This window comes from Eriocheir sinensis, chromosome 18 (genome assembly GCF_024679095.1).
Source record: "Eriocheir sinensis breed Jianghai 21 chromosome 18, ASM2467909v1, whole genome shotgun sequence".
NCBI classification, from domain to species: domain Eukaryota; kingdom Metazoa; phylum Arthropoda; class Malacostraca; order Decapoda; family Varunidae; genus Eriocheir; species Eriocheir sinensis.
In genome coordinates, this window is record NC_066526.1 from 8704657 (window position 1) to 8716786 (window position 12130).

A 12130-nucleotide genomic window follows, 5' to 3' on the forward strand; every position below is an offset into this window, starting at 1 on the left:
TGTTCTTTAAAAACTATGTGATCATGTTTTTCTTCCAAACTCATTGTTTTAGCACGCACGCTGACTTCCATCAGTACTGATTTACATTGAATCATTTTGTAGGGGGAAAGAGTGGGTGAATATAATTATCTCGGTCTAACTTATACTGTTTATTATACCGCTATTAGCAGCAATATCTTTCTCTGCTCCAATTGCAACGCTGCTTCGTTCAAAAATCCTAACACCGCCGCGGCCGCCACGTTTACCAGCCGGAGCTTCAAATCATGTCCCTTTGTAGTGAAAAAGAGGACGTAGCCTGGTGTGAAGCTACATTTATTAAGGACGGATGACAGCCGGGGGTAAGTGATATATATAAATAATGATAATGTGGAAATTCTAATCATTTTCACGCTGACTGCTGTTCTGAACTTGCTAACTGCATGCCTCCTCCCTCCCCAAGGCCCTTGGCCGCTGCACTTGATTTAAACACATGAACATGGGGAGACTGCAAAAGGCCGAATGGCCTACACACGGCAGCTCCAGATTCCTCCCCACTACCACCTGTCAGTCTCGTCCATGTAGCTATCCAGTCTACTCTTAAAACAAGCTATCGTCCCTGCACTCACTGATTGCTGAGTCTATTCCATTCCCCCACCACCCTATTACTAAACCAATGCCTGCCCATTTCCCTCCTAAATCTATACTTTTCTAATTTAAGTCAATTACTGCATGTTCTATCTTGCCAAACATATTATGCAAAAGTTAACCAGCATCTTCACTCTTTCATCCCTTACATTGATAAACTCTGGAGCAGCCTTCCTTCGTCTGCATTTACTCCTGCTTTTAACTTGACCTTCAAGAAGAGTGTATCAAGACTCTACTTTTGTCTGTTTGGGAGCGGTGAGTAGTGGGGCTTTTTTTTTCTAGTACGCTTTGTTGCCCTTGAGCTGTCTCCTTTGTTTAAAGAAAATAATTATTAAATAAATAGAAGTTGGCCGCCAATGCTTCCAACACATTTTGGTGCCATATCTACAAGTGGCTGGTGACTAAGTATCTCAGCAATCTGCATGCATCTATGCCATTCTTATCACGGTGCATGGAGCAAGCTTCACATAACACTCAGACAGAGACAGTTCAATTATGGTTATATTTCAGACTCAGTTTATTGCTCAGTCTATTAGGTGCAGTGCTGTTAATATTGTTAGTGATAGTATTAGTACAATTAATGTATTTATTTTCATTAATTTATCAATATTTATTTATTATATTATTAGTGTTTGAAAATTCTAATACTAGTATTAGGATAAACAAAAATATCAGAAATATATTTATACTCATTAATTATTATTGCTTTTCTTATTAATTCTTTCAGTGTCCTGGCACTTTGACATCTAGTGCTTCTCTGTCTAGCAGCCAAAATTGTGGTCTTTCTGAATGTGTATGTCCTAAGTCTTCATTGATGTAACTAGCTATATAACATCAAAATCTGCATCTCTCTCCTTTCTCACCCAGTTGTCCCCGTACATCCTTTCAGTATCCAAAGAATTTCAATTTACATCTTGTAATCACTTAACTAATGCAGTGCAATCCTCATCTCTGTATTTTACCGTGTGGACATACTTTTTCCTTCCATGTTCCACTGTCGTATGTTATTCCACATCTAATACAACCACATCCCAACAGATCCGAACACGTTCGATATCATCCAAGAGAATGTGGCAGATGAAGGGGAGAGTCCAAGAAAGAGGCCAAGGGTGAAGACATTTAGCCACCCCCTGAAGTACATGGCAACATCCAACCCTCTTGCTATATAGGCTGCAGGAGTGTGCTCCCCATTGCAGTGCACCAGCTCCATGTACTGATTTTGGTATGAATACTTCATCTAGTGTTTGTTGATTGTTGTTATTAATCTAATTATGAGATCACAAAATAGATTGTGCAAGTCACTTATCACATGCCTTGCTCAACATCACTTTTAAGTTGTAGAATTCCTTCATATGGATGCTGATTTGTGTATCCCGAAATGATTGGATATTGATTGTCTTAACTTTTTTTTTTTTTTTTTTTTTCATGATCACTGAACCATGTTATGGTATGTCTTTGGGTGCAGATCCAGGAAATGAGTTTGGGGGGGGACGTCAGACTTTTTGCGGATGGAAGCTGGTCTTGAAAAACTGGTGGACTGACATAAATCAATGGGTATAACGGCCTGGACTTTGTGCCAAAGCATTGTTTTAGCTGCAGCGCGCTTTTGAGCTAGTTTTCCTGTATCACTCAGGACTATGAGGGGGGGGCCTTGGATCCACCAATGTGGCTGTCTTATAATATATCTATCCTTTATAGTATGATTGTGCATCCTTCTAGGTTGTTAAGTTTTAGTAGCTACTCATGAGAAGTATTCCATAATGATCATTGATTTCCAGATGCTTTGCACTTAAAAAAGTGTCCTTAAGCCTGCCGCAAATAATAATGAGCTGTAGTCAACCCTTGCTTTAAAGAACCAATATGGAGGAAGGGGGTGATGTTATATTCAAAAAATCTTTTACATCTGAAGTATCCAACCTTTTTGTGTATAATAAACCTTGTTTGTTACATGAACTTAAAAGTTCACAATTTCCATACATGATTCTTTTTTCCTTGTATTTGATGATTAATCCTGACATGTATTTCCATTATCAGTAGGTAATATTATATAGTAACAAGACAATAATACACATTATAACAATGTATATATTATAGCCCAATGAGTGCACAAGATCATTTACCTCATCAGTGATGCCAAGTCCGGGAGTCCTTCCCTAAATTATTTGCCCGAACTTGTGACACCAAGTATAATAACTAATTTTAGTGACCATTTGCATCCATTTTTCACTCTGATTAAAAAAATTGCCTCTCAACAGGGTGTGAACTTGATGGGGTTGGAGGAAACTCGACTCGGCCATCAATATAGTAAGGAACCTCTTGTTCTCAGTGATAATTTATCCTCTTAAGTTACTATTCCGTGTTGCTTAAATCATAACTAATGTGTTGGAAACATTACAGCTTAATAACATACCTCACATCTCTGCATACAAATTGAGCTCAATATTTAACTGTAACACCAGTAGGCTACATATCTTAAAAAAAAATGTATGTAAAAAGGTTGACATTTTGAATTATATATTTAAACTATTATGTTTCTATGGCTGTAGTACCGTTACGATTAGTCAAGTGATCAGCATATGGGTCTTATGTTTTTAATAGCATAGGTTCAAATTTTGCCATGGGCTGGCAATTGATAGTAACAGTAGTGTCCACAGATACCTGCTTGTTTCTTGTTTATCCTGTTCCACTTAAAACCATGACTGGCCAATCTTTGAAGAGGTAGCATCACCTTGAAGTGCCACTAACAAACCTTTGTCCATTCTTGAGGTAGCATAACCTTGAAGTGCCACTAACAAACCTTTGTCCATTCTTCTGATGTGATCCTTTTTTTTTTTTTTTCCCACCCGCCTATAGCGCCGGTAGGTTTTCTTCAGGGGCCTGGCGGTCGGCCCAGGCCCGTCATGATGCAGGCAATTTTTTTCATAGTGGCGCCATTTAGTATTGGCTCTTGCTGCCCCCCCGGAACTCATTTTTGATTCACTTGGATGGTTTAGCAGGGCTTAGGTATGACTAACATTGCAAAAACAGAGAATTTTTAGATTTTTAGTGTGGCAACACATTGACAAATGTTTTGGTATGGACTGAACATCAAAGATATATATATGGAAAATGGGTGCTTGTAGATCTTGACATTATATCTGTCAAGAGTCTCCAGTTATATCCTCTCCCCCATCTCTCCTGAAAATATTACTCTTGTCAGGCAATTTAAGTGAAGCCTTCCATCGAAGCTGGCGTGCAGACATAATGTCAATGATTCATTGTCCTTATAGCACTGAAAATAATGCAATTACATGCACATATTTTATTATTTAGAATTGTGATTAAATATTTTTGCATGTATTTTCAGACATGAGAAGTGAAATTGCTGCACAAAACAGTCTTTCGTCTGCACCGGGAGGCAAGGCAGCTCAAAGCCCAGGCTGTTGCAACTCCTGGGCAGTTTTTGCCCAGAGCCAGCAATTTTTTAGATCCAATAGGGGTGGATTTTTTCTAAGGTCAGGTTCAACATGCTGCAAGATGCCAAGATCTAAGCCTAGTAGGATATATGGGTTACAAGAGAGGAGGTTTGCTCTGGCCTTATACTATCAAAGTCCAAATGCTAATAGATTTCTAAGCACAGTATTTCACTTTCCTTCAATTTCAACACTTCACTCATGACTCAGGGGTATTTCAGTAAATGTTGGCTGGAGCAAACAGACTCTGACAGCCCTGCAGCAAAGAGCACAGGCTTTGTCAAAAGAAGAGATACTTCGTGGGATTTGCCATTATTTAGTATTACTCTTGTTACGCCAAGAAATTTTTTCCATATACTTTGTCAAATATTGCAAGTAATGCACCATTGGTGATCTTGCCTTTTATAAATCAGATCTTGTTCAAATAACAACCTTTGGGTGTCTGCCACTTTCCAGTTGTAATGCAAGGAATTATTTATCTCCCCTGCCAGATATCACATGTAATGCACCATTGTTGGTTTTGCCTGTTATAAATCAGATCTTGTTCAGTTAACAAGCTTTAGGTGTCTGCCACTTTCCAGTTGTAATGCAAGGAATCCCCTGCCAGATATCGCATGTAATGCACCATTGTTGGTTTTGCCTGTTATAAATCAGATCTTGTTCAGCTCACAGGCTTTGAATATCTGCCATTGTTTATTTCAGGTGTAATGCTTGGAAACATTTGTTCTCTCCCCTACCCAACAGTATGCAGTGCTTTATTGTGGATTTTTGCCTGTTATGTTTAATCTTGTTCAGGTGACAAGCTTTTGATGTCTGCCTTACCTAATAATGTGCTGCAGTGACACTTGGCTTGGTTTCATGATGTGAAATTTAGCATGTAATTTCATCACACTAAGTGTCTATCATCACATGTCTGGCATCATTAATGTGGCTTCCAGGAGTAATTAATCTTGTTTGTATTACAGCATGCAATGTTTTTTCTGATTTATATGATATACATAATCACATAGGTATGATTTTTTTTGACAATGTAATGGTAGTTGATATTCTTGACTAATGCCTCATAAACCTTTTGAAAAATAATGCTTTTTTGAGGGGGGGGTGGGGTGGGGTGGACAGAGAGTGGTTTGTTTGGTTGGCCAGTTCAAGGAGTTTCATATCAAATGATTTTATTACATCCAACTTTAATGTGTGCTAAAAACATATATTTTATTACATCCAACTTTAATGTGTGCTAAAAACATATATTTTATTACATCCAACTTTAATGTGTGCTTCCTGCAATAAATGCTACATGTTTACTGATGTAGCCTATGAAATACATATCACTCTCTGCCCTGTAATTTGGTGTGTCACATATTGCAGCATAAGTTTCCTGATATTTTATTTCACTATGAGTTGCCTTATTTTGTCTCATTTGCTTTTATCATATGTGCCTCTGCTGCATGATTGTGCCTACTGAGCTTAATATCTTCATGACCCTGATACCAAGGTCAGAGCTTGAGATCATGCCGTGTCCTACATCCCATTTTCACCTCCAGGCTCGGCTGTCTCCCAGGACCACCAAGTTATTGCATTCCATTTAAGATAACTCATGTGTTACCTTCTTGATGTCCTCCATCATGTATTTCAGCATGTTTTATGATGCTTTGCTCTTATATTGATGTGCCTTGCAACATTTTTATACAGTTTTTATTGTATATAACGCACCATTGTTGGTTTTGCCTGTTATAAATCGGGTCATGTTCAGTTAACAAGCTTAAGTGTCTCCCATTGTTTATTTCAGTTGTAATGCTTAGAAGCTTTTGTTCTCTGCCCTGTCAAACAGTGTGCAATGCTTGCCATTATCTGGCACTTGTACAGTTAGTATGACATTTTTACTCAGCTAAGAGCATGTTGCAAAAGGCAAAGGTACGGTTGGGGGCATACACTGTAGCAGCGTGTGGCCTCGGTGCTCATCTCCGTAACATTAGCCCTTGAGCCTGTGGTGTTAAGGAACCCATTACCCTGGGACACAGGATCAGTGTGACATCCGGGTTACCACAGTTGCAAAGGCATTATAATATTCTAGCATGCATAGAATGCTGTATGCTATATATATATATATACTATATATATATATACACACACACACACACATATATATATATATATATATATATATATATATATATATATATATATATATATATATATATATATATATATATATATATATATATATATATATATATATATATATATATATATATATATATATATATATATATATATATATATATATATATATATATATATATATATATATATATATATATATATATATATATATATATATATATATATATATATATATATATATATATATATATATATATATATATATATATATATATATATATATATATATATATATATATATATATATATATATATATATTGTTATGAATGTGCTGTATGTGAATGATTGTATGTGTAACGTGATGAAATTGCAGCATGATGCAATATTAGCTCAGCATGGTGCAACTCTACTTGTTGGGACAAGAGAGACAGAGGGGAGCCCGGGGCCTCCGGCCACCGGGCTGGAGAGGTGCTGGTCGGCAGTTGCGAGCAAGAGTTGCTGAGGGGCAGTTGAGGGTGGCGAGCTGAAGCGACTGTGACGCGTGTCTGGGCTGGCGGGGGTTCAGTTCGTGAGCCGTGTGCGTGTCTGTCGTGCCTCTGTGTGCCTGATTAACTGTTCTGTGCCCTTGTGAGTTGCTGTACTGTGTGAGGAGCCTGTCATTAAACTTGAACTTAGTGTTGAACGTGTATCCTTTGTGCCCTGCCTCGTTCCGCTTCCCCTCGGTGTTCTGTGTGGGCCGCCGTGAGTGACTGGTGCCCGTGTTGTTGTTCTGGGGATCACGCCGCCTGCCTGCCCGTGGATGGTGTGTGGTAGGGGGTGGCGTAACACTTGGTGTCAAAGGAGTGGGGATAAGTGAACAGTGAAGCGCGCCGAGTCATCATGGCGTCCCAAAATGGCCGCCGTGAGGGTGAGGAGGAGGGCAAGGCCGTGCGTGCTGGGCCTCGACTACCTGCCGCAGGGCTAGGCCTGTGCCGACCTTGGACGGGAGCTGGAGAGGCTGCGCGGACAGGCGCATTTGCTCCCGAAGGTCGGTTGTGCAGAGGTAGTCGCGGCGGAGCGACTGCACCTTGCCCCGGGGACGGAGGCCAGGGTCCTGTGTTGCCGGTCGGACGCGATGCCAGCGGAAGGCACGGTGGAGTCCACGGACGGCCTGCAGCTGCCTGGTGGTGTGGCAGCCGGACGGAGTCTCGAAGGAGCGGGGGAAGAGTCAGTCACGGTGCTGGTGGCTAACTTCTCCGACGAGGCTCGGAAAGTACCCGCTGGTGCCAAGCTGGGCACCTGTGAAGAGATGGAACAACAAGAGGAGGGGTCGGGGAGCGTGGGGTCGGCCGCTGTGAGGCCGCTGCCCGACTTCCTGGAGGATTCGGCGCACCGGAGCGCCGCTCACCTGACGGAGGCGCAGACGAAGGTGCGCCCTGGCTCGGTGCGCGGACGTGTTCAGCGGGGGTGGATTGGACCTTCTGGGCTGCACGGGGTTGGTGAAGCACAACATAAGCACGGGAAATGGTGCGCCCACCAGGAGCCCGCCCCGACGTGTCGTGCCGGCCAGGCGGGAGGAACTGCGGCGCGCCGTCAACGAGCTGGCGGCGCAGGGGGTGATGGAGCGGACAGACAGTCCGTGGCCCTCAGCAGTCATCCTGGATATGAAGAAGGACGGCAAGCAGCGCTTCTGTGAGGACTGCCGGGCTCTGAGGGACGAGACAGGCGAGGACTCTCACCCCCTGCCGTGGACCGACGACGCGCTGACGAGGGCCTTGGAGTTCGGGGCATTGACGACGACCAGCGGCCTAGCGGCGGCCGCCCCGCCCTGCCATGACTTCCGGGGCCGGATGGCGAAGGTGAAGATGAAGGCAGCGTCGATGAAGGCGAGCCCGGAGGGTCTCCGTGGCTCGTGCGGGGGCTGTGGCAAGAGGGGGCATAGGTGCAGTCAGTGCCTGGGGGAGCGAGGGACGCGTGCTCTTGACCGGCCGAGCCCCGATGCCCACCAGCCTCACTGCAAGGACTGTGGCCAGTCAGGCCACCGTTCGAGTGCCTGCCCCAGGCCCAGGGACGCGGCGCAGGCGGGAAGCGCGGACGGGCTGGAGAAGGGAACCGACTTCCAGCCGTCTCCCGCCCTCGGGCCCCGCCTTGAGTAAGCTGCCGCCGCCCGACCAGCGTGTTGCCAGTGGGAGGCTTAGCGGTTGTAGCCACGACGCGTGACAGTGGACACCGGGGGCTGAGGAGTCCTCGGCGCGGCCTGACCCGGGGTAGTGTGTGCTGCTGGAAGGGCCAGTGGAGGCTCGTATCGGCGTAGGCAGCGCTGTGGAGCGCCGTCCGATGGACGTCGCCGATCGAGACGAGCCGTGCTTGGTGGGCCTCGACTACCTGACGCAGGCCAGTAAGGCTTGTGGTGGCCTCGGACGGGAGCTGGAGAGGGTGACCGGAGTGGTGCCCTTTGCTTCCAGGAGGTTTTCGAGCATGGCTGCGTGGGGAGGTAGTCACAGCCGGGCGAGGGCACCTTGCCCCGAGGGTGGAGGCCAGGAGCCGGTGTCGACTGTCCCGAGCGTCACGTGGAGTGGATGGCGTGGAAGGGCCCACTGAGGACTGGCGGCTGGTTGACGGCGTGGCTGACAGGCGGAGCCCCTTGGGGGCGCGAGAGGACGTGGTGGAGGGCAGACTAATTTATGTGTATTGCATGTATTTTTCTGTGTTGAATGTTCGGCCGGGAGCTCAGGCTACCGGTGGATTTGGCCACGGGGCGGCCTCCCGACGTGAGCTTGCCCACCGTCACCTCTGGCTTCGCAGCGGCACTGCAGGAAAGCCTGGCTGAGGTGCACCGACGCGAGCGGGGCAAGCTCAAGGTGGCAGGCCAAGCCATGAAATGGAGACATACGATCGGCGCAAGAGGGACGTAAGCCCCAGCAGCAGCGACGAGGACGTGTCAGAGGTCGACCAAGGGGCGAACGAGAATATGGGCGGTGCGGGCGAAGCGGCAGACGTCAGTGACGACCCTAGGCAAGGACTTGGGGCCGACGACGCCGCTCTGGGTGCCACCGCCTGCCTGCCGTCGCCCGCATCTCCCCAGCGGCGCCATCGGCGAGAGGCAACGGCCGAGATGGTTAAGAGACTTTAGTGATGTCCCAGGGGACTGATTAGTTTGATTTATTTCATGTGTTTTGTTTGTTGAATGTTGGGGCAGCCGGGTCGACTGCCTTTGAACGGAGGGGATAGTGTTACGAATGTGCTGTATGTGAATGATTGTATGTGTAATGTGATGAAATTGCAGCATGATGCAATGTTAGCTCAGCATGGTGCAACTACTTGTTGGAACAAGAGAGACAGAGGGGAGCCCGGGGCCTCCGGCCACCGGGCTGGAGAGGTGCTGATTCGGCAGTTGCGAGCAAGAGTTGCTGAGGGGCAGTTGAGGGTGGCGAGCTGAAGCGAGTGTGACGCGTGTCTGGGCTGGCGGGGGTTCAGCTGAATGCCCCGTTCGTGAGCCGTGTGCATGTCTGTCGTGCCTGATTAACTGTTCTGTGCCCTTGTGAGTTGCTGTACTGTGTGAGGAACCTGTCATTAAACTAGAACTTAGTGTTGAACGTGTATCCTTTGTGCCCTGCCTCGTTCCGCTTCCCCTCGGTGTTCTGTGTGGGCCGCTGTGAGTGACTGGTGCCCGTGTTGTTGTTCTGGGGATCACGCCGCCTGCCTGCCCGTGGATGGTGTGTGGTAGGGGGTGGCGTAACAATATATATATTAGCAAATGCTTTCTACACCATATTTTTCCTAAAATAACAAATTGATATAGTGTAGATAATACCTAATAAAACATAAGAACAAATATATTTTTCTTTACCCCATTAGCAAATTATTTTACAATAATGAAAAAAAACAAGGAAGGCTGGATAGGGTGCTGTGGCAAGTACTTAAAAAATAGTAAAGCTACCCTTGAAAAGTGACGTTTTTGGTGGGCTGCAATAGATGGCGCTACTTCCGCACGCCCGAGAAATTCTTTCTTTTCTTTCTTTATTTTTACATCTTACATATTGTAAATGTGTACATATATGTTGATGAGCGGGCAACGGCCCGCCGCTGGGGGGAGTGTCAGGGCCACCCTGGTGGCTGGTCGGGTCACATCACACACCCTACTCCCTACAGGGGTCTTTGTACTCGACGGTGGGTTCGTTCTGTCACTGTGGCGCCGTCAGGAGACACACACACTGCCAGCCGAGGTGAAGGAGAGTAGCAGTGAACTTGCTGGGTGTTTATTCCTCTCTAGTTATTTACAAAGGCGAGGCTTCTCCGTGGTGATACCTTTTCCTGGCTGGGAACTCTCTGTGAACTACTCTCGGTGGACTCTATAGGTGGACTGTTGGTGAACTACTGAAAACTGACTCCGGTAGACTAACTTGGTGGACTAACTCACAAGCACACACGGCTTCTTATATATGCCTCAGAACTTATAACTAGTACATTCAGGTAACTTCTTATTCTAGATACATGTAATACAAAATAGAGCACTCCTACTCTATAAGGCCATTACAGTACAGTTAATGAACATGACAAGCACCTTTACGTCAACATGAGTGAGCGCGAGGGAGGAGGTTCCGCCCCTCGCCGCGCCACACACAGGTGGCTCCGCCTCCGTTCCCAGACAAGCCGAGACTTGTTGAGACGTACATAGTGTCCTGTCTGGGTACTTCTAGATCTAGAGCCTCGGGGAGACATTACGTGTCCCTGGGATGTTCCACATCCACCCCCCTCCCCAGCGTAAAAGTATCATATCATTTGAAGGGATCCATCTTTCCTCATAGTTCCGAAATCGTGAAATGCTACAAGTAACATAGTGTTGTGCTGGAAGCTTCCCCCGGCGCCCATAGGCCTCTAGAAGGCTCCGGGAGCAGCGAGAAGGGGGGCGGGGAGTAAGGCGAGCCGCCCGCGCCCCGCGGGGCGCGGCCAGACGCCAGGCGGGAAGTGTTGCCAACTCGCATATATTTTTGCTACATGTTCTTGTATGATCTAAAATATACTGTAACATTCTAGACTGTACTGTTCTGGATATATATAGGAGAAGAGGGCGAGAGAGTCCCAGTCCCAGTCATAGTAAGCTGGTGGTAAGTGAAGAGTCAGAGTGAAGTGTACTACTAAGGAAGAATATTAAACTACAGAAGCTGTGCAAAGTGTTTACATATCTCCCTCCCACGGAGTCTCCTGACGGCGACACGGAACCCAATTAACACGTCCGGCATAACATTGGCGTCAGGAGTGTAGGCATTTGTTTTTTCGCCATGGAGACTAGTTCCCAAGCTGCCCAGAGGGACGACGTGTTGACTGAACTCTTGGAAGCTTTGAGACTACAGGGGGAGAAACAAGAAAGAGCACTCCAAGAATTCAAAGAACAACAAGAAAGAGCACAGCAACAACGAGAAGGAACACTCCAAGAACTCAAAGAACAGCTAGAAGATCGCTTCACGGGATTACAGCAACAGCTACAAGCAGTACAAGATGGAAATGAGTCAGTACGAAGAGAAATGACTGATGTGACCACGAAGTTAGGACAACGCCTGACAGAAGTGGAGAAAGAACACACAAATCTTCAACAAGAGATGGAGGTGGTACGGGAGACGACACACAAAGAAATATTAGAAGTGCAGGGAAAGGTGAACCGTACTGAACAGGCAGTTTGTGACGTAAGTGACAGAGTGAAGGCCCTTGAAGACTGCTTGGCTGGAAACGGACAGCCAGTGCCTGCAGGGGCTAGTTGTACCCAAGATGCTTCTCCTACGCAAGTCCGGGGTAGTTTGAGCCCTGTTTCGCCTGAGTTTATCCCCGCAAGAAGTTTCGCCAGCCCCATGAGTCTGCTGGGTTCGCCTGTTAGAAAGAAGCCTCAGGAGTTTGATGGCAAGGTCTCCTGGGAGGCTTACTGAGCTCAGTTTGAGCTGTTGGCAGCCCAGAACGA

General features: G+C 46.1%; 1 long non-coding RNA gene across 1 annotated transcript; it reads left to right on the forward strand.

The window, feature by feature from the left end:
- Nucleotides 1–225: 225 nt before the first annotated feature.
- LOC127000454 (uncharacterized) lies at nt 226–4736 on the forward strand. The gene is made up of 4 exons (XR_007754051.1): nt 226–338; nt 1663–1846; nt 2880–2928; nt 3971–4736. It is a non-coding gene; the product is annotated as an uncharacterized LOC127000454 (long non-coding RNA).
- Nucleotides 4737–12130: the final 7394 nt, after the last annotated feature.